A 23,163-nucleotide genomic window follows, 5' to 3' on the forward strand; every position below is an offset into this window, starting at 1 on the left:
CTGTATTAGTGAAAAAACTTACATGTTTATTATAAAATACTAGAAAAATATAGAAAAAATGTAAAGAAGCAGTCAAGAATATCCATAGTCCCAGTACCCACAGACAACCACTTTAACAGCATGGCAAGTTTCCTCTGTCTTTTCAAAGTGATAATTTCTAGACTTTTTAAAATATATTTTGATGACATACATATTTTGTATTCTATTATTATCAATTAAAATTATAGCATAATCAAGTTCTTATGTTATTAAAAATATTTGGAAAAATATTTAATGTTTCATAATATTTTGTTGCATAGATGAAATGTAATTTACTTAGCAATGCTCCCACGGCCAGACACCTTGTTTCTTTATTATCTTTAATAATGCTGCAATGAATATCTTTGTTTCCATTTCTATTAACTTTTTTTATAAACTCCTAGTATGTCCCTTAATTTTTGAGCTATAACTTAGTAATATAACTCAGAGGCATTTTACCATACTTAAGGCTTCATAATTCTGCGTATGAACTAGGTTATCTCTAGTAATTTCAACTAAAGCATTTGAGAATTAACATAATCAGTGTCTTAAAGAGAAAAGCAGCATTTAAGACTATCATAGAACATATAAAAAGCTTTGCTTCCATGGGAACTCCTGTTTTAACCTTTTCTAAAAGAGAAAGAGATGTTAAAGCTCCCATCTCATCTACTGAGAAAAAGATAGGAGAACAAGTACTAACTCAAATTAAAAAGCCTTAAGCATTCTAAAATACGTAACTTTTTTCTATATGAAAACCATACCTATAGTTTATATATTTCAAGAATTAAATTCCACATATCTGAAATTCTTAAAACATTCATTACTATTAATATAAAAACACTATTATGACATAAAAGCTATATGTACATTTAAGACCACAAAGCCCTTGGGCACAGATTCAAAGAACTAAGCAACACTTTCTTTTTAGGGGCAAAAGTATAGAAATTGAATATTGAACTTTTTTGGAGGAAGAAAGAATAAAGAATTAATATATTTAATGTGATTTTTTCTAAGATATTTATGACTGCTATAATTTGCCAGGTAATACATACTTTATACTTGCTTAAATAGGTTGTTTGGGATCATTGGAATGGGTAGTGAAAATGTTTATCTTTTTAATTTGAAGGTCATAGAAACTAAAACTTACTTTAATGAGCATTAAGTTCTCATCACAGCCTCCCACGTCTATGCAATAAACACAGCACAAAACATTCATATCACAGATGAGGAAACAGGCCTAGTGTGGTTGAAAGAACTTGGGCTATGGAATGAGACAATAAAAACAAATGACTTCAGGAAGAAGTCTTTAGAATAGAAGCTTGTTGGCTGAATACAAACAGCAGAGTTATGTAAAATGCACCAAGTGCCACATGTTCTTTTCATAATTTTTGACAAAAAAAAAAAAAAGAAAAGAGAACATTTGAAACCCTGTAATAATCATTCTTAATGCAAATATCACTTAAACTCATTAATCATTGAGTATTCATATCTGCATTTATCTTTAAAAGAAAGCATAAAAAGCTCTGTTATCCCTTTAGACAAAAAGAGATGAAAGAATGAAACTTGAAGAAAGGCCATAAATGTAGCACTTACAATATTACTGCCTTAATAACAATTCTTCACTAATAGAATACATGACATAGTACCTTTGTATAATAAAGACTAAACATAGCAGAAACTACATAATGGCTGTTCCACTGTAGATAAATTTGAGTCTAACATAACAGAAATGATCACTGATCCCAAGACGTTATGGAATAGTAAACTTAAGATATTGTGCTGCTTTTCAAGTTTATGTGACTATGATTATTTAATTTTCTTTTGTGCGTGCTCAAGTATAGCTGTTATGTGACTACACATGAAAGAACCTGAAATTAATTTGTCTGTATGAGATCAGTGACTGTACAAATTCTTATGAAAACTAACATGCCATGACAATAGTAATTTTGATAAAATTACAACAAGTACTGCAATTCTCTGCCATCTGGCTGTCTCATCATAACTACTTCGATGTGCTTTTTATTACTTATTTACTTCAACTACTTTATCAGTATAGTTTTAAAGTATGTAAATTATCACGATGGAGGATTTTAAATGTTAAAGGAAGACTATTTTCATATATAAATGTTGAAATTTTCACAAAATTATGAGACTCTAGACTTTTTGATGGGAAAAATATTACTCAAGAAAAAGTTATTTTTAGGAATTTTAATTCATTTTCTATGATTTGTTGTTATGTTCAATTCTTAAAGCACAGCAAGCCTATCTATGAAGTTGCCCTTGAATTTTTTCTACAGCAATGCTATACCATACATTTAACTATTGTTTGGATCCTTACAGGTTGGATTCAGTATCTTCAATTTGATTACATCTTAAATTTTCCATCACCATGTAGCTATTATTACATGAATGCTAATTAAACCAACATCATTTGTAACCTTTATGAGACATGTAGGTCAAAATGAATATTTATCTGTCATGAATCTTTCTTGTTTTGAGAGCTAAGGGAAATGACTTGAAGATTTAAAATATTCAAATAAGTCCATAAAAGCTACAAAAAAACTACCCTTCATGTGTTTAACTTTCAATTTTACATAAGACCTAGAAATTTCTGTTTCCTTATGGTCAAATGATCTCTGTTCATATTCAGGTTGCCTAAATACTCTGCTTCCAACTCTCATAAAAGCCCAAGTCTTCACTATATGTTAAGGACACAAAGGTTGAGTTGTGATACACATCACTTTTCCTAACTTGGCAGATAGATAAGACATTTAACGGTAACTCTTTTCATGAGGGAAAGGTTTTAGCCCAATTTCCAATGGGTCAGAATCTATAGTATCAACCCCTCAGAAATAACACTTGTTGATAGTTTGGAAAGAAAGCACAGAATTGCAAGTAATGTTTTGTCTGACCAATATGAATATAATTGGGGTTGAATAAAATTAGCAAAAAAAGCAACTCAGTGACATCTTAATTGTGTGTACAATCAAGATACTCAATTACACTGATGATCCCCATACCATAATATATGCTGAAGAAAATTTCAAAAACCTCTCTTGACTCAGTTGGCATAAAAAATTTCTTGTAGATGGTAGAAAATAGCTTAGCCGTAATTCACTTGGAACTAATTTCAGTCATTGCTAAGACATGCTGGGTTGAAAATTAGTGTCAAACGACAAAATGGCATGACTTCTTAAAAGCATTTGAACTCAAATTTTATATGCCCACAATGCACCTGAATTAAAGTTTCCAGGATTTGTGACTAAACCATAGTTACATACTGCTAATGATATTCTCATCTCAGTCTTAAAGAAAATTGCACCCATGATTACATCCAAGATTTGGAAAGGCTTATCTTGGAAGCACCATTGTTTATTTCCTTATGATCCAAAGCAGAGAATTAGCATAAAAATCAATAATGCAATGATATATATCTGTAAAATGGAATATCCATTATCTCAGATTTGGGATACTATAAATGACATATAATAAAGCTATCTTTTCCAACACAGATAAATGTTGTTAAAATAACTTTTAGTTCCTAAAAGCTTCTCAAAATAAAACAAACTTTCTTAACACAAATATATAAACTATGAAATTTTTTTAATATAGACACTTTTGTATATTATTTAAACACTTTTTCTAGTGGTCCAGTTTTACCTTTGTCTTATAGTCCTAAAAGGTTTTAAGTTTGCCAGTAACGGCCGGGTGCAGTGGCTCATGCTTGTAATCCTAGCACTCTGGGAGGCCAAGGTGGGTGGATTGTTTGAGCTCAGGAGTTCAAGACCAGCCTGAGCAAGAGCGAGACCCCGTCTCTACTAAAAATAGAAAGAAATTATCTGGCCAACTATAATATATATAGAAAAAATTAGCCGGGCATGGTCCCAGCTACTTGGGAGGCTGAGGCAGTAGGATCGTTTAAGCCCAGGAGTTTGAGGTTGCTGTGAGCTAGGCTGACGCCACAGCACTCACTCTAGCCTGGGCAACAAAGCGAGACTCTGTCTCAAAAAAAAAAAAAAAAAAAAGTTTGCCAGTAACCAAACAAGTGTCTTCTTGAGATGTTCAAACTCATATTTGAACATGCCAGTACCATGTATAATTCTCCTCACTACATACTTCCTATCAAATACACTATGTAGAGTTACTGATACCCTGTCTAGCATTTTTACTATTTCATATCTGAATTTATTAATTATTTAGCAGCCTTTAAATGTTCCTGTTTTCATTATTTACTCACAGCATGATAAATCTAAGGTAGCGAAATTCAGAGAGAATATAATAAAGACCTGAGTTTTCAAATGAACTAGCAAATTTAGAATGTGGAAACTGTAAAGTCACACTGTGATAAACCTATTTGGTGTTTTCTTCCTAATGAAATAAACATATAAGGTTTTGTTTTCCCCATGAAGTTGAATTTCTTATTTTGAGCACAGGCTTTCTGTGAAATGGGATTTTTGTATATACATGGTTCTGAATGTGATTAATGATATCTCTCTATCATGACGGAGTCCTGCCCATCTAATCTAAAACCATAGCAAACTAAAGGGCTTGACTGGGGACTAATAAATATTAAAGAGTATATTTTGTTCATAACACTGTGTAATAAGTCAACATGTTTTCAGTTTACCCCATTTGAACTAAGCTAAGTCTGGCCTGCCTCCAGCCAAATATTACATTATAAAGAATAAAATAGATGTTAAGATTTTGTATCCGAAGATGTTGAAAGTTAAAAGGGAAGAATTGTTGCTTCTAAATTTCCTTCAATAAGAAGGAATTTGGATTCTTTTCCTGTTCCAATTCCTATTCTCCTGCAGGAATAAAATTTATCAAATCTCTCCATCTGCCAACCCAAAGATCAACACAAATGGTATCTTTCTTTTTAAACCAAGTGACCTTCTAAGTCAAGAAATCAAAAATAGTCTCAAATGTTTTCTAAGTCTTGAAATAAAAGTCTATTTCAAATCATAAGCAAAACGGAGTAGAGGGAGTAGAAAAAAATATATAATCTGTTTCTTAATTACCATTACAAAAACATTCAAGTAGAAAAAGGAGACTTTTCCACTTAAAATGTTGCTTTTCTGTCAAGTGGCTCTTTAGAGAAAAGGTATCTTACAGATTCAGAAAACAGTAATGATGATGCAGGTAGTATTGATTAAAAGAGCAGTGTGCAGATGCCTACAATATTTCACTTGTGTAGGGAAAAATATAGTTTTATAAGTTCTTTACCATGTATTTTAAAAATTGGCATTATTTTAGCAAACAAATTCTTTGTCTTGGATATTCTGTTGTTTCAATTTTTCTCTTGCTAGTATAAACTTTCAGAATTATATTTACTTGAAGAGAAAACATTGGTCACAACTGTATCCACATCAAATTAAGTCCTTAAGCCCCATGATTCTATCTAATCCTTTTTTATAATAATAAAACACATTTTGAGCTTTGCTTTTTTTCTTGAATATGGGGCTGACATTTATGTTAGTCTTCAATAAGATTTTGGCTTACATATTTTTAAACAATATATTATCGATACAGATATTATACTTTTCTTACTATAGAAAGGGCCAAAGACAAATTATTTATCTTTACATATCCATAATAGGAATTTTACTTACATGTTTTCTGTTACAGAGACACACTGACAAAAGGAAGCCCCCTTCCATGTAAGATGATAATTTTCATAATATACACAGTTAAACTGGTAAAAGCAAGATCATCAAAATTCTTCAATTTTTACTTCAATTTGAAATAAAATGATGCAAAATACAGTTATTGTGGGAATCAAGTTGAAAAAAGAAACATTTTATATACTTGCACCAATAAGTCCTGTATACAAATCATTTTTTTCTGGCAATTTTGAACTGCTTATCTTTCATAGGATTTCTTATGGCTATTTACATTTTCACTCAGTGAAAATCAATTACCTTCTTGCAATAAGCCTCATTTGCTACCTTTGAGTATAATAGAAACACCATTAGGATGATGACATTACCAAAAAGAAGGGCACCACACAGTTGGTAGACATAAATTAAGGGCCCTTTCACATATGCATTAGAAATACTGCTGTGACTGAAATATGCATAAAGTCTGTATCTATTAGAGCTATTAGTGTGTGGGGGTGATGATTTTGAAGGGGGAGGGAAGGACTGGTAGATTGTGATCTACTACTTTGATAAAATTATGTATTTCCTTTTTTGCCCGGTATGTGCCATTGATGCAATAAGCCTGGGCCCCCAGCTGAGCTGCATTTGGAAATGCCACTGAGCATGGTATACGCGCTTCACTTCCCTTTGCCGAAGCAAGACACTGTCAGGAATAGAGTGCATATGTGCCGCCAAGCCCACTCCTCCTCCATCACCCTGACCTCCACAGCTCTGCGGATGTCTGCCTGGGTGAAGCCACCACTCATGCGGAAAACAGCTCCTGCAGATCAATTCATAGGATTTAGGGACATTTAACTTCCATAAGCCCACATCATCTTATTGGTATTTGAGGACTAACTTATTACTGAACATTAATGGCCATAACATAGAGAGTTGTATATTTCCCAGGGGAAGAAAAAAAAAAAAACTAATCTAGAAAATTCCCCCTCCGAGACTAGAAAACAGAGGAAACCATACTTATACCCAGTTATTTTTATCTGAGTTCTTATAAGCTTAAGTAAAACAAAATTATAATACATATTGACCCTTGGACTATGAGTGAAGGTTATGTACCTTATAAAAAGGTGTGAGGATTACAAATTACAATTTTTCATGAATTGTTTTCAGATTCATTTATCTTTTAGGCAATCTAACAAATACAGGAGACATGTGGATAGTTCTTCATTAAAGAATTTTGAGAGAAGTCCAGTAGAATGGTAGGAACTAACAGGTTGTCCTTTTTGAACCTGTGGGGCCAACTTCATATGAAATTCGGCTTGCTGAGTCCATCACTTGCATTGTATATGTCCATCAAATCAATGAGAAGCACACAAAGTTCAGATAGATCAGGAACCTGAATGAACTCCTAAGAAATATCGCTTCAGATTAATGACTCAGAAACTATATACCTATTTCAAAAGGATATAGGTCATAACAAGTGAACAATTAGTTTTCATCAACATTTTAAGTACAAATGTCATGTGATATGGTGTATTTTAATTTTAACCCACCAGCTCAGGTCTTGTAGGAACAGTATATTTCCTAAAATTTTTCTATTCAATTCCCTTTTATGAAAAAGTTAGAGTGCTATGAAAGGAAGACATAATCTCATTATTGAGAAACAAAACAAACAAATAAGACTTTGGACTGCTATAATACAATTATGCCTTAGATACAGGAGTAAAAAATTTTACAGGGAAAAATACTGAGACAGTGTAAACAAAAATAAAAACTGAGGGTATAATTGACGCAACCATACAAATAACAGGCATACAAACAACAAATGGGTTGGACAGATTTGTTTATAATTCCTTCACTATAATTAGAGGTGAGCTTTCTTGTTCCCCTTGAAAGAAGAAAGTGGGTTTGAAGTTTTGAAGACAGTTTTCTTTTCTTTTGCCTATTTTAATTAGTTTAGCAAGGTGGAGTTTAAAGAGCTTACAGGAGGATAAAATAAACCCAAACTGCTTGCAAGTGCCTTAGGACAATTACCTTACTCTTTTTACGTCCAACATAATCAATTCATACAATTTAGAGGATCTTCTATTTTAAGATAGAAGCTCCTGCCCCTACCCTAATCCTTATAAAAGAAGACACACCTGGCAAAGGTGGGAGGCCTGTTTAAAAAAAAAAATGGGACAGATAGCCCTTTCAGCAATTCCATCCCAGCTGTTAGGGAGGGGCGGCTTCCTCTGTCGCCAGGGCACAAGTGGTAAACGAACTAATTGCAGCAGCAATGATATATGCACAAGATTGTATGTTGTCTGATAATTATAGGCACAAAAATTGCCCACACTACAAAGCTGGCCCAAAGAGGTCTCTTTCAAGTGTAGAGAGGTAGAACTTAAACCTTGGTCGAAAAGAAATTCTAAGCAACAACTTACTAGGAAGAATAAAAATATATACGTATTTGTATATATGTGTAAAACACAAATATACTCTGGGTTTTACAAGTGTTCATTTTTGTTTCTTTTTTCATGTCAATGTCATTTAACATCGGCTGCATATTCAAATTCTGAGAAATTCTACTTTGCAATTTGGAATGGTAATTAATTATTTGGAGGTTTTAAATATTTCAGTAGCCTAACAAATACATTAAATAAAAGTATAGTCATACTTCTTATAATGCTGTTCTGGTCAATGATAAATCGGATAGACAACAGTGGTCCCATAAGATTATAATGGAGGTGAAAAATTCCTATCACCTAGCGATGTCTTGATGCCCCGACCTTGTGTAGGCCTAGGCTAATGTGTGTGTTTATATTTTCGATTTTAACAAAAATGTTTACAAAGTAAAAATAAAAATAAAAAACTTTAAAAATAGAAAAGGTTTATAGAATAAAGATATAAAGAAAAATTATTTCTGTACAGTTGTACAATGTGTTTGTGTTTTAAACTGTTATCACAAAAGAGTCAGAAGTTTAAATTTTTTTTTAAAGTTTATAAAATAAAAACGTTACAGTAAGCTAAGGTTAATTTATTATCGAAGAAAGAAAAAATTTTTTATAAATTTAGCATAGCCTAGGTATACAGTTTATAGTAATATACAGTAATATCCTAGGCCTTTACATTCACTCACCACCCACTCACTGACTCACCCAGAGCAACTGCTAGTCCTACAAGCCCCATTCATGGTAAGTGCCCTACATAGGTGTACCATTTTTTATCTTTTATATTATATTTTTATTGTACCTTTTCTATACTTAGGTACATTTAGATACACAAATGCTTACCATTATGTTACAATTGTCTACAGTATTCAGTGTAGTAACATGCTGTACAGGTTTGCAGCCTAGGAGCAACAGGCTGACCATGTAGCCTAGGTGTGTAGTAGGCTACACCATCTAGGTTTGTGTACACTCTATGACGATGATGTTGACACAAGGACAAAATCACCTAAGGATGCATTTCTTAGAATATATCTCTATCTTTAAGAGACACATGACAATAGAAAGTTATCTTGTGGTGAAATATATTCTGTATGAAGTTTTTGTTAATGACTATGCTACAAAAAGTCTCCTTGTCCAGCTTTCACATACACATATTGTATACGTTTTATATACACACTAACTGACTCACATCTTGGTAGTGTTTGGTTAATGGAGTGACATAAATAATACATTTCTGAAGGACATTTTAGGGGTATGAAAAAGTGTCCAGAAAAGTTCTACAATGTGGTAATGCAAGGTTAGAGCTGCTTAAGCATATTCTAGTTTCTGTACTTTCTTTGTTTCAGAATCATATCTAAGTAATCTTAGAATTTTAAAAGAATCAGTTTTATTTTTAACTATTTGGGATAATTTTAAACTTCTAGAATAAATGTCAAAATAGTACAGAGAGTTCCCATATATTCTTCACCCAGTTTCTCTTTAACATCTTAAATAACCATTGTATGATCATCAATACTAAGAAATTAACATTTGGTGCAATTCTATTAGCTAAACTATAGGCTTTATTTGGGTTTCATCAGGTTTTCCACTAATGTCCTTTTTCTGTTCCAGGATCCAATCCAGGATACCATATTTCATTTAGTTATCATGTCTCCTTCATCTCCTCTGATTTTGTGATAGTTCATTAGTATTTTCTTGTCTTTCATGACCTTGACACTTTTGAAAAAAACTATCAGTAGAATATCCCTCAATTTGCATTTGTCTGATGTTTTCTCATAATTAGAACTGAGCTTACGGATTTGAGAGAAGAATAGCACAGAGGTGTGTGCCCATCTCATCAGATTATTTCAGAAGGCACATGATGTCAACATGTCTTTTTTCTAGTGATGACAACTTTGATCACTTGCTGTTTGCTAAGTTTCCCCACTGTAAAACTACTATATTTCCCTTGTAACTCATAAATAGCTGGATAATTTATTTGGAAATATCTTGTTTCTCCTTAAACTTTTATGAATTTTAGCCTGCATTGATGGATCTTGCCTACAACAATTATTGTTATGCTATTCTGATGATGGTTTTTTTATTTTTTTTATTCCTTCTACATTTATAATTCAAATTCTCTTGTAAGGAAACATATGCCTTCTCCCCCATTCATTTATTTACGCAGGTGTGTATATCAGGATAAATTTATGAAAATTTTTGAATTATATTTATTTTTTGCTCAAATTATTCCAGCTTTTTCATATTGGCTCTTGTTCCCTTTCAGTATGCCCCCCATTTTATTTTTGAAGCAATTTCTTACTTTCTGGCACCAATCTACTCTATGTTAAGTGATCATTTTGAAGTTGCTCTACTTCACAGAAACTAAATATTTCATCGGACAAACTTGTATCTGATCTTGTATCTCCCCACACCTAGCAGAGTGGCTGGCAAGTGACAGGCAGTTGTTGAATGTGCTTCAACTGAAAGCTTATTTTTTCCAAACTTGAGAAAGGTAACAATTATTTACAATATTCTGCGTATGTCCTTAAATTTATGTTCACTATTAAATCACTGCTCATTTTTCTCATTTCATATAAAATAATCCCAGTTCTTCTGAAAATTGCTTAGACATAATCATCAATATTATCATTATCAATCTGAAAAAGTCATCACCATCTTTGATCTAACTAGGTTTCTGTGACAGATATAATAAAAAGCAAATTATAAGTGTCTTCTCCACCTATTTCTTAATCTAAACCTGAAAAAAGCTCAAAAATATAATCTACAAACACAACACAATTGCCTTATGAATATTTAGTAAAACAAGGAATATAAAATAAAATCAGCGTACAGTCATCCCTCGGTATTCATTGGAGATTGTTTGGTTCCAGGACCCTTTTTATATACCAAAATCATGTCCCTTATATAAGATGGCATACTATTTGCGTATAACCTATGTACATCCTCCCATATACTATAAATCATGTCTAGATTACTTAATATAAATAATACAATGTAAATTCTATGTAAATAATTATACTGTATTGTTTAGGAAATAATGATAAGAAAAAATGTCTGTACGTGTTCAGTACAGACACAATCACCATAGGCTTATAACTACATTTTCAACTAGAGGTTGGTTGAAGCTGCAAAACCTGCAGATACAGAGGGCCAACTGCAACAATCTTAAAATTAATGGTTCTAAGGGTTTACTTTTTTCTTTTAGCAGAACTCTGTTTCAGGTAGCTATTCACTGAATGTTTATTATGTGCCAGTCATAAGAGTTAAGTGTTGTTATTATGAGCATTATACAGATATGGAAAACTGAGAGACAGAGAGATAAATAGCTTGCCCAAGGTCATATAACTCCTAAATGGTGAGCCAGTATTTGGACTGAAGCAGCCTGACCATAGTATCTACATCCTTAACCATTCCACTACACTGCCTTTGCAGGAGCTCAACACATAAAGCAGAGCTACCCTTGTTGAAGTCAGGGAGTGGGAAAGCTTGCTCAGCCTCCCAGCCACAGGCTCACCCCTGTGTCCCTGAACCCTGAGGCCCTGAGGAACAGAGTTTGAAAATCCAATTAAACCAGTTCCTTTAGTCCTCAGGTTTTGACACTCTGAGTCCAGAGCTGGATTCTACTCAGATTGTAGCCAGTGTTGCAGGAAGATTACTTGATAGGTCTATAACTGAGCACATATTGGGGCATGTTGAAAGGGCATAAAAGCCCACTGGCTTTCTAAAGTTTGGTCTTTCTATGAGACTCTTGAAATTCTCTTATCCCTATGATGTCCCAGAACTTACCTTGCCAGATATGCTCATTATCAATTTACCACTTCTTTGTTTGTTTTCCTTCAGTGAACTACCAGGCTCTACCTAATGAATAGAATTGGCTTGCATCTACATCTTTCTTCCCCTTATCAAGATTATCTTTAATTCTGATTTTTATCTTCCCAGATGCCAACCATTTCCCACCATTCTTCATGGTTTTAAAGGTGACTCAAGCAAGCATTATTCTTTTATTAATATTTAGTGTTTTTTAGAACGACAGAAAGCAGAAATAGAAATTTGGTTCAGTTAATGAACTTAAGTGCACATATCAGAACTAAGCATTTGGAAACCTGAAGAATATTTGTTAATTTTTTTCATTCTTCTTAGCATCATACTTATTTTATTTTCTTGATTACTTACCATATTTGTTAAACCAACTGAAAAATATGTCTGATTCCTTGGCATAACTTCAACTTTTTGTGCATGCTTCCATGTTTAGTAATTTCTGCCAAATCCTTGAAAAACAGAACAAGATGCAAGGAGAGTCTGGGAATAAAATAATTTGTGCTATGGATGTTATGAAGATGAAGACCTGATTCTCTGGGTCAATTGACAAATAAAATACACTAGAGGTTGATTCTAGATTTCATAACAGATTTTTGGAAGAGAAAAGTATCCAAAAATTATTTTGTTTGACCTGTTTCACTTTCTGGCCTCTCAGCAGGCTCCCTACCTTTTGTGTCAATGTGTCTCTGTGGTTAATAGTGTTCTTGGCATGGAGCACCATTGAAGACCCAGATAGTGGATGGATTTGACTCAAATTCTATGCTCTAACCACAGGACAGTTCTCCTGGGGAATAATTCTATTGTTGGAAGCGCTTTCCTTTGGATATGCCTAACAAAAGGTTATCTTTTGATGAAAGAAAGAGAGAGAAGTAAGTTTAGAAGGTAAAAGTGAAAAAAAAGTGGGACTTGAAAAATTTTTTCCATATGTCATAATGTCAAATTTTTTTCACAAATTCTAATTTCATAATTTGATGAAGAAACTTTAAAATGTTGTTACCTAGTCAACAGTATAGTATTTGCTGCAGATATTTAGTTATGCAATGACTAACATGAATATGATCAAATGCTAAGTAAAAATTATTTCCAAAATTATTATTTTGATTTATTCATCTCTCATTAAATTCCTTCTCCATGACAGGCAATGGCTATGGTCCTTTAGTCTACCCAACTTTACACAGCAGAGGTTTTTGTTTTGTTTGTAAGTCGAGGATTTGAAATGAAAAACAGTCAAAGAAAAAGGTATCAAAAAATTTTACGGGAACATATATTAATAAAAGAATGATTTAAATGTAATAGAAAATTCTATTAAAATGTAATGCTTTAAAAAGTAAACAGGCAGTATGATGTTTAAGAGGTCATGCTCTAAGTTACAACTGTTTCAGATCCTGACGCTCCGACTTACTAGTTCTTTGACCTTGGACTAGTTCCACTCCACTGTCTCTTAGTCACCTAATTTGTAAATTATGGATAATTTTTTAATACTTAATATGTAAAAAATGCAAAATGGAGTCCTGGACAGCGACATGTCTTAAGTATTATTTTTTAACAAAGGGAAAGGAGCCAGAAATTGTAGACATATAGTCTTTAAAAATTAAGATAAGGTCCCTATGGAACAACAAAAAATATAGGAAAGGTTCAAGAAAGAATACAATATTCACAAAGATAATGAATACTATGCCATAGAGTATCTACAGAAGCTGACTGAATATTACTCTTAAAAGAAATAAGCAGGGAATTAGTATTAACAGTAAGCACTTAAAATGGTGCCTGGCTCATGGTAGTCATTTCATCAGTATTTGTTAAATAAAATGAAAGGTGATTTTAGTTCCATGATTCCTGGAGATAAAGAATACATTGATGTAATTATTGATTATTACTGAGGTAGCCAAAAAGGGGGCTACAATCACTAAAACCTAACCCCAAAGCATGAAGGCCAATAATAAGGTCATAAAGAGAAAAATTTAACATTATCAGGTATCAAATAAAGATAGTTCAAGCCATAGAAGTAACAAGTTTCAGAAATGCAGTGAAAATAATATTGGCTACTTGAAGATGGGGATATGGTTACACAAAAAAACAGTCAAAACTGAAAAAAATTAAAGGACTGTAAAAATAGACACAACAGAGCCTTATGTCTGGAGAAAAGATGCAACTGAAAATTTTACAAAGACTACCATGTCTTCCAAAAATGAAAGTCATTTAACTCACCCAGACATCCACCTGGCAAGGCTGACTTATGCGTATTTGTGGATTTGCACAGTGGGTCTCAGACTTTAACATGCATTATCTGGAGGATGCACACAGATTATTGCTCCCCACTCCCATCTCACTTGGGTAGGACCTAAGAACTCATTTCTAGCAAGTTTCCAGTAAATGCTCATGCTGCTGGTTTGGAAACCACTGCTATAGTGAAAAGCATAGTAGATTTAGCTTCTGGATCCTAAAGTGAAACCACAGCTCTTCCAGTTACCAATTGACATTAGGACATCAGTTAAATCTTTGAATGTCATTTTTCTCATAAGAAAAAACTGGTAAAAACAATAGTCACCTCAAAGAATTTTTATAAGAATAAATAAGAAAATCTATGGAAAGTGCCTAGCATTGAACTGACACACAGAAGGTACTCATAAATTTGCTGAATTTATATGTGCTACTAATTTCAAATGTGATTTTAACCAACAGCAATAAAAAGCTCAAATATTTTCTACTGAAAATCAAAAAGGATTTTGCACCAATAAATTGCTATTATTTGTGAAATCATCAATAATTAAGGGTTTAACCCTTTAAGGCCTAGAACTGAGAGATCCTGGTGCTAAAATACATGGTAATCTCATAGTTGACTTTATCAGTTAGCCATACTTCAGAAGGAAAAAAAAATAAAAGCATTAAAAAATAATAAGAAAGCATCCTAAACCTTGTTTTATCCCAAAGGTCAGACTCTATACCAGGAAACATCTGAGAGCTAGAAAAGCTAGGCCAATAACATTAAGAAATTGCAACCCTGCTGAGGTAAATGGGGTGAAACACAAAGGCATCGTATAGAAAAAAGACTTCAGCTACCCTTTGCTCAAGGTATTTATGAGGTATGTTAAAGATCCCAAACAAAACTACACATTCTGATGCATGTCATAAGGGCCAAATTAGCATAGCTATTCAAGGATATTTGTAAGCATTTCATTTAGAAATACAGATAAAGACTAAAAAACAATTAGGAATTCTCATCCTGAAGCATTATTATGTATTAGTACTTAAAGTACAAAAATCATATATTACACTTAGGAGGATTTATGTTTATATTGTTAGTTTTAGTTATTAATTCATTCAACAATACTTCTTGAGTTTGTAGTGTCTGTGTTGGGCACTGTTCCAGGTTCTGAGTGTACAGGGGTGACAGAGTTGGGACAGTCCCTATCCTCATGCAGCTTATATTCTCAAAGAAAAGACAGACACTAAAATGTAACAAATGAATAAACAAGATAATTTTAGACACTGCCAGGTGCTATGAAGGGAATTAAACAAAGTGATAGGGTGTGACCGGGACTACTTCAAATAACTGTCATGCTGAGCACTGTGTCCCCAATACTGTTTCTAAGTACTTACTCATTTATCAAGCAATTCCTGTTGCACTGACTTTGTGCCAGAACTTTCCAAATGCTTTATAACCATTGATTCACTTAATCTTGTAACAACCCTACAGAGTTGGTGTTATTCTTATTCTCAATTTACAGATGAACAAAATGGAAGCAGAGAGGTTAAGTAACTAAGCTAAGGTCACACAGCTAGTAAGAATTTGGACCTAGGGATTTTGGCTCCCAAGTCTGTACTCCTAACTACTACATTATGCTGGCACTTGCTTTCAAGTATTATCTCATTTAATCCTTACAACTACCCACTGAAACACAAAGAGATTTTTGTCAAGGGTAGAATGTGTATCTGAATAGTCTGACTCTAGTCTCTTCTGACTATTTCATCTTATTGCCTCTAGATGACTTCTATGGAGAAATCATCATGGTCTAAAAGATAAAAGAAGTAAAAACACTAAAGCAATATGACTTTATGGGATTTTTTTCATAGTAAAGACTACTTTATTGGTGGCAGTTAGTACTAGTCAATAAATATAGATCCCCAAAGAAAAGCTCAGTTACTTATCAGGTTACTGGTCCAGAGAGAGCTGAATGAAATTGAACCAAGTGATTGCTGGGATGACTGAAGTCAATCTTGCTTTTTGGGAAATGAAGCCACAGTCAGCTCATATACGGCACATGGTGTTCCGCCAACTGTAAGAATCATGGTGGCTTTATACAGGAGGGCATCAGGCGCCCCACCCTTTATATGCACTGGAATTCCATTATCCTCCTGAAACAGCTTTGTTTCTCTGGAATTTTATTTTCAAAACGCCTGCATGAAGCAGCGCTTGTCGTCCTCTGGGCAATCTGATGAAGAGCCAACAGATTCCACAGCATCTTGGCTCAGTTATTGCCTGTGAACCATGACAATTGAATCAACTTTATGTTTATGTCATATAAAATGTTAGACCAAAAACTAGGCCTCATTTCAAAATTTTGCCACCTAACCATGTTAAGTTTGTTATTTTAAGCAAAGCCCACAAATACAGTTTACATTATAATAAAATTCAATATAAAGTATTAGTGACTACAGTCAGGTCTTTGTGTTTCTACATATTCACCATCTTCCCTCCAACAATCAAGTTCTCCAGCAATGAAGGATAAAATTAAGACAATATTATAACATTAAGCATAGAGGATGGAGAAGTATTAGAACAGATGCAAAATCAGGATTCTTGACTATCTGGGCGGACTTGGACAAATTATTTAACTTCTTTGGGCAAAATTATTCACCTGCAAATTAAGGGGAGACAGGACTATATCAATGGTCCACAAACTTGTTTATATAACAGAACACACAGAATGTAGTAAAATATTAACCTATATAATTAATAATAACCATACATGCAATTTTGTGCTAAACCAGATACCACCTTACTGTCTTATACTAGGTTCTAGAATAAACAAATACTGGAAAGTGTCAAAGTTATTTTTAAAATGTTTTCATGAAAAAAAAAAAAAAGAAAAGTCTATGCACAGTTTCTTCTGTGATTTGGACCCAGCCTTTCACCCCTTCATTTTTAACAGCAGAACACTGATATTCCCCAAAGCATAGTTTGAGTACTGCTAACATAGCTATCCAAGTTTTTTTCAGCCCATTGTAACTGCTTCATTCTAATGAGTGAATGAATTGAAATATTTGTATGTAACCCACAGGTATCAAACATATCTACAAAAATATCTTTTGAATGGGAAAGATACTGTTGTAGACATTGCTGCGTGTGCTGCTCAGCATCCTTCACCGTCCTCTGGCAGCCTGACCCTAGTTTCCTTCTGGGAACCACCCCTCCCTTAGTCTCAGTCTACGTGATTCTAGTGAAGCTGATTTCACCCCCAACTCCAGGGTTGGAGCATGTGACCTGGGTCAAGGCAATCAGCATGTCATAGTGATCCCTTCAGAATGGAGCATTGTTTGTACAGTCACACATTGCTCCAAGACAGGGACGATCTGAGAAATTCGTCATGAGGTGATTTCATCATCGTGTGAACATCATAGAGTGTACTTACCCAAACCTAGATAGTATAGCCTACTCTACACACCTATATGCTATAGTAGCCTATTGCTCTTAGGCTACAAACCTGTGCAGCATATTACTGTGCTGAATACTGTAGGCAATCGTAACACAATGGTGAGTATTTGTGTATCTAAACATAGAAAAGGCACAGTAAAAATATGACTTTATAATCTTATGGGACTACCATCATCTACGTGGTCCATCATTGACTGAAATGTTATTATGTGGCACGTGACTGGTAATTCAGAGACATTTTCTCATACATACTTTTGGGAGGTTCTTATGGACCTGAATCCTGAGAAAGTTTAAGGGCCAAAGCTGCTAGCACTATGTTCCTTCCTCACACATCCTGAAGGCAGAACTGAGTCAGAGAAAAATGGAGTCTAATATTATCAGCCGGGTGCCTAAGCCACTTCCCCTGGACTTTTTTTCAGGTACATGCTTAAACCAGTTTGTCGCAGGAATTTTATCACCTGCAACAGAATCCAAATCAATATAAATAGGCATTGGTTACATTGTTGAGTTCTCAAATTTCTGGTGGTCAGTAAAATAGAAAGACCTATTATGTGCCATGTGAAGACACAGGAAAAATTTTTTCAAAAAGACCTATTATGATTATTATCATTACACCACATGTAAATTTTGCAATTTTTTCTTCCCTCTGTTACAACCCACACCCTACTCTTAGGTACTGTATGTTATATTTAATTTTGGGGGCTGTTAGTCCTAAACTGTTAGGCTGTTAGGCATGTGATTTTGGATTTTTTTTTTAAATACCTTATAAATACCCTCTACTTTTTCCTTTCTGTGCTAGTGTTGACTATGACAGGAATTCTACAGTTAGAAGATAAATCAAGAAATTATCTAAACTAGTCCTTTACCAGATAGCAGCAAGTATGATAGGCAAAATTCTAAAAATGGCCTTCCAAGCCATCTGCCTAATCCATGGAACCTGTGAGTATGAGATACCACTCCCAGGATTATGTCATGTTGTATGGCACAGCTGACCTTGAGATCGGGAGATTAGCTAGGTGAGCATAATTTACTCACACAAGTCCTTTTTTTTTTTTTATTTCAGCTTATTATGGGGGAACAAAAGTTCAGGTTATATATATTGCCCATGCCTCCCACCATCCCCCAGAGACAGAGCTTCAAGCGTGTCCATTCCCCAGACAGTGCGCATCGCACTCATTATGTAGGTATACACACAAGTCCCTTTTAAAGCAGGGAGTTTCCACCAGCTGGCGGCAGTAGGAAAAGTCAGAGAGATTCAAAGCACTGGGGGGATCTGACACACCACTGCTGGCTTTAAAGATGGAAGGAGCTACAGGCCAAGCAACATGGGTATCCTCTAGGGACTGAGAGTGTCCCTGAGTGACTGCAAGGAAAGGGGGGACTGTCTTACAAGAAAGAATTGAATTTGACCAACAATCTGGAATAATTTGGAAGGTGATTGTTCCCCAGAGTCTCCAGATAAGAGTCCTGCCTAGTCAACGCTTTAATTTCAGCCTTATGAAGTTTTAAGCAGAGAATCTAGTCAAGCCCATTTGGACTTCTGACCTACAGAACTGGAAGATAATAAATGGATGCTTTTTTAAACTGGTAAGTTTGTAGTATCTTGTTATACAGCAATAGATAACTAACACAGGCAGTTATTACTACAACAGTATGTGGTGCTGATGTTTTAGGACAATAACCACCTAACTATTTCGGCTTTCATGATATAGTGAGGGAGACATTAGGTATATTTTTTGTTTAACCTTGGAATAATGAAATCTATGGCATACCCAGTTAAACCATAATGAGTATTTTACAAGACATATAGGTATAATAACATGAATCCTTGTATCTCTCATATATTCATATGTATCTATTTGTAGTCTTATAAATATACTCATATGTGTGCGTGGATTTCTATATAAAGAGGAGTACTCCAATCTCACCAACACAATACACATGCAACATATACACACATACTTTTTCCTATATATATTTCTTATGAATAAAACAGGTAAAAGAACCTGTTTTTTAAATTAGTAAAAATTTACTAATTTTTACTCTTCCTAGTCAGAGAAGTTTCTGCTTGTCTGATCCATTTCTTACACATAATGTAAGGTAAAGTCTTTCCCTCTCCCCCCAGTTTACCAAATTGACCCTATTTTGTTACTTTTATGGAGAAACAGACTTCCAAGGTAGGTTTCTAAATAGCTTAGCCCAAAATTCCCTATTAGAAATGTGCTAAATACCTCCATCTGCTGTTAAAACCAGGAATTCATTTTATAGCTACTTTGTAGCTTACTTTTTAAAAATGCTAATATGAATTGTCATAATTTTAGAGAAACATCTGGTGTCTAGTTCTAATGGTACCATTCTTTCAGAAGCTCCAGATACCTATTCTTTTTTTTTTTTTTTAACTTCTCAGGATTTTTGAGCCCACCTAAATTAGCTCACGGGTGCAGTCAAGTAATTTCCTTTCTGAAGAGCTCTGCAACCACTGGTAGTCTCTGCTCTCAGTGCTGGATGTTTCCGTTTGGGAAATGTTTGTTATTCTTTTTTAAACTATTTCTTTTGAAGTAATTATAGATTCACAGAAGGTTGCAAAGTAATAGGGAATTCTCATAAACTCTTCCCAGGCTTCTCCCAATGGCAATATCTTACACAACTATAGCACAATATTGAAACTGAGAAGTTGACACTGGTACAATCCATAGTGTTTATTCAGATGTCACTAGTTATGTACTCACAAGTGTGTGTGTTTGTAGCTCTAAGCACTTTGATCACATATGTAACCACATCACAATCAAGATATTCAACTATTCTATCACCACGAGATTGCCTTTATATCCACATCCATCCCTTCCCCCACATCCCTAACCCCAGGAAACCACTAATCTGTTCTCTATCTCTATCATTATATTATTTCATTAATGTTATGTAAATGGAATCATGAAGTGTGTATCATTTTGAGATTGGCTTTTTTCACTCAGCATAATTTCTTTGAGGTTCATCCAAGTTGTGTGTATCAACAGTTTATTACTTCTTAATGCTTAGTAGTATTCAATGTTTAACCATTCATAGGAAAAGGCTTTTTATGTTTTATATGAAGTGTTACCCAATAGCCTCAGTCATATTCAGAGATATCTGCATCTTAGTAGCCACATATGACATGTGTCAAAAAAACACCAAGGGGTCTTACTTTTCCCAACTTATCTCTGAGCGTGGAAATGTTTTTAACTGTCAAGTTTTCACTGTGGCAGACATGAGTTCAATTATTCCAGAGCTAGATTTATTAAAAAAGAAAACTAAGAACTTTCAAAATTAAGAATCCTATTGATCTTTCACTGTTCTCATTAAGAAATAAAAATGTTGTTATCTGTGAAATTAAGGGTACAAAAAGAGAAAGAAAATCTCTGGTTGCTCCCAGAGAACTTACACCTGCTAGAAAATTATGGTCTATGTTATGATGAGAGCTTTCTGTTTGATATATGAGCTCACTGATAGGAATTAGAACAAATCCTAGGATTTTAGTAAGAGATGGAATATATGAAGAGATTTCTTCTCAAACTGACAGAGGTGAATGGCAATTTTTCACAAGAAAAAGGTTTAGATGGTTATGTGTTATTGTTAAGGGAGCCATCATTTTATAAATAAGGAAATTACACTGTTTTCCTTTTGTGAAATGTTCTTCTCTTTCCTTTCAAACAAAATAAATCTCAACTATCCTCCTCAACTTGGCTCCAGTTCCTGTGTCTCCACAATGTCTTCCAAACACATAGCCCTCTGTTCTTTTCTCCAACTGAGGACATTTGTGAGATGACACATCCCTGTGTACTGTGGTGTGGAAATTCTATTTGTGATTCTTATTATTTAACTTCTACCTTGTGTTCCAAATTTCTATCTGTTGTTTATTGCCATCTTTCTTATAAGAGCAAAAAAAAATGGAAACAGTTTAAAGTCCTATAACATGGCATGGTTATACAAATTAAGGTTCACACTAAAGAATGGTGATGTGGGCATATGTTAATATTTAATGTTAGGGAAACGTGTTCACAGAAAAATCTTGATTCTGTTAACGTATTGTCAAACCCCCAAAATTAGCATGTCCTCATTTTTTATAAATGTAACAATAACACAAAATATATATATATATATATATATATTTTTTTTTTTTTCATCTTGTTATGGGGGATACAGAATTTCAGGTTACATACGTTGCTCCTGTTCCGCCCTTCCCCCCAAGCCAGAGCTCCAGACGTGTCTGTTCCCCAGGTCGTGCGCATTGCACCCATCATGTAGGTATATATCCCTCCCTTCCCCACCCCCCCTTCCCGAGTCAGCACAAAATATATTTATAAAGAGAGAGAATTAGTAATAATACAGGATTGTGTATATTTCTCTTTCCTTTTATTCTGTTTGTTTTTCCCAAAATTTTAATGAGAAACATAAGTAATAAGAAACAATAAAAGTCCTTAAAGTTTAAATCTTTTTTGCCTTATCTCTCCAAATACATTTCAATTTTCTCAAAAGCAGACTATCATATTTATTTATATCTTCCAACTTGGTGATAGAGGTGACTTGTTAGAATTTCTTTTGCTCACAAAAGCTAAAATCACATTTTTATAGCATGACTATAGTTTGTCACCATAAGTTATTCCATTGTGCGTATAGATATTTAGGTTGAAATATTCCTTGAAGTATGAGGGATTTTTTTTAAAAGACACTCAAATACTATGTAGTATAATTCTCTACATCTCATGAGAAGTCAAAAAATACTTTTGAAATAAAATTTAATAATTTAGAAGTGCATATCCTCCTCCCAATGAGATTTCAGATTCTTTAAAGGCAAGAACTTTTTGCATTTCTATATTATTTTGTACTTCATACTAATACTAGTAATAGCACATTATTATTGTTATAAGAGCTACCATTTACTGAGCATTTATTATACCATGTACAAAGAATTGGGCTAAACTTTAATATTCAGGATCTCATTTCAATTTCACAATAATCAATATTCTTCTTTTGTATATGAGGAAATTGAGCATCAGTGATATTAAATATCTTGCCCCAAATCACTCAGAGAGCTAGGCTAATCTGGGGCTCCAATTGCACCAGGCTATTAGAGATGTCAATTAGGAAGTTATACCATCTCTCTTAATCAGTAATCCATGAGCATTTATCAAATGAATGAATTAATGTAAAAATGAGAAATTAATACATATTACTTATTACTATGAATTGACTCTCAAGTATTAGCAAATAATAGAATAGAAGAGATTACAACAAAGAAAGTTTAGTAATGAGAGTTAAAGATTTAAATCTTGATACTAAATTCACCAAAGTAAAATCTAAATCTTGATATTAAATTCACCAAAGAAAACACAACCTGGGTTGTTTCTGTGCATTGGAATATTGGTGTATTGTTTTGTCTGCTCCATTGATCCCCTTGCCTCTAACTCACAGAATGGCCCAGATGGAGACTTCTGGACAAAAAAGGATGAACTCATGACAAGCATACAGATGACAACAAGTCAATGAAAAGATTATCAGTTAGTTGTATTGAAACAGATAAACTGATGGGCAATTAAATTGGTTATATGTACTATAACATAAATTTTCTTAAATAACTTATGTGAAGTCAAAAGTCTTTATT

The 23,163-nt window shown here is 33.8% G+C and overlaps 1 protein-coding gene and 1 pseudogene across 2 annotated transcripts in view; both read right to left on the reverse strand.

Annotated features, from left to right (window-relative positions):
• Window positions 1-23,163, reverse strand: part of DCDC1 (doublecortin domain containing 1) — a 376,416-nt gene that overhangs the window by 114,522 nt on the left and 238,731 nt on the right. The window lies entirely within an intron of this gene.
• Window positions 16,082-16,332, reverse strand: LOC138384316 (cytochrome c oxidase subunit 7A2, mitochondrial pseudogene; annotated as a pseudogene).

Source organism: Eulemur rufifrons, chromosome 6 (assembly GCF_041146395.1).
Source record: "Eulemur rufifrons isolate Redbay chromosome 6, OSU_ERuf_1, whole genome shotgun sequence".
Classification (NCBI taxonomy): Eukaryota; Metazoa; Chordata; class Mammalia; order Primates; family Lemuridae; genus Eulemur; species Eulemur rufifrons.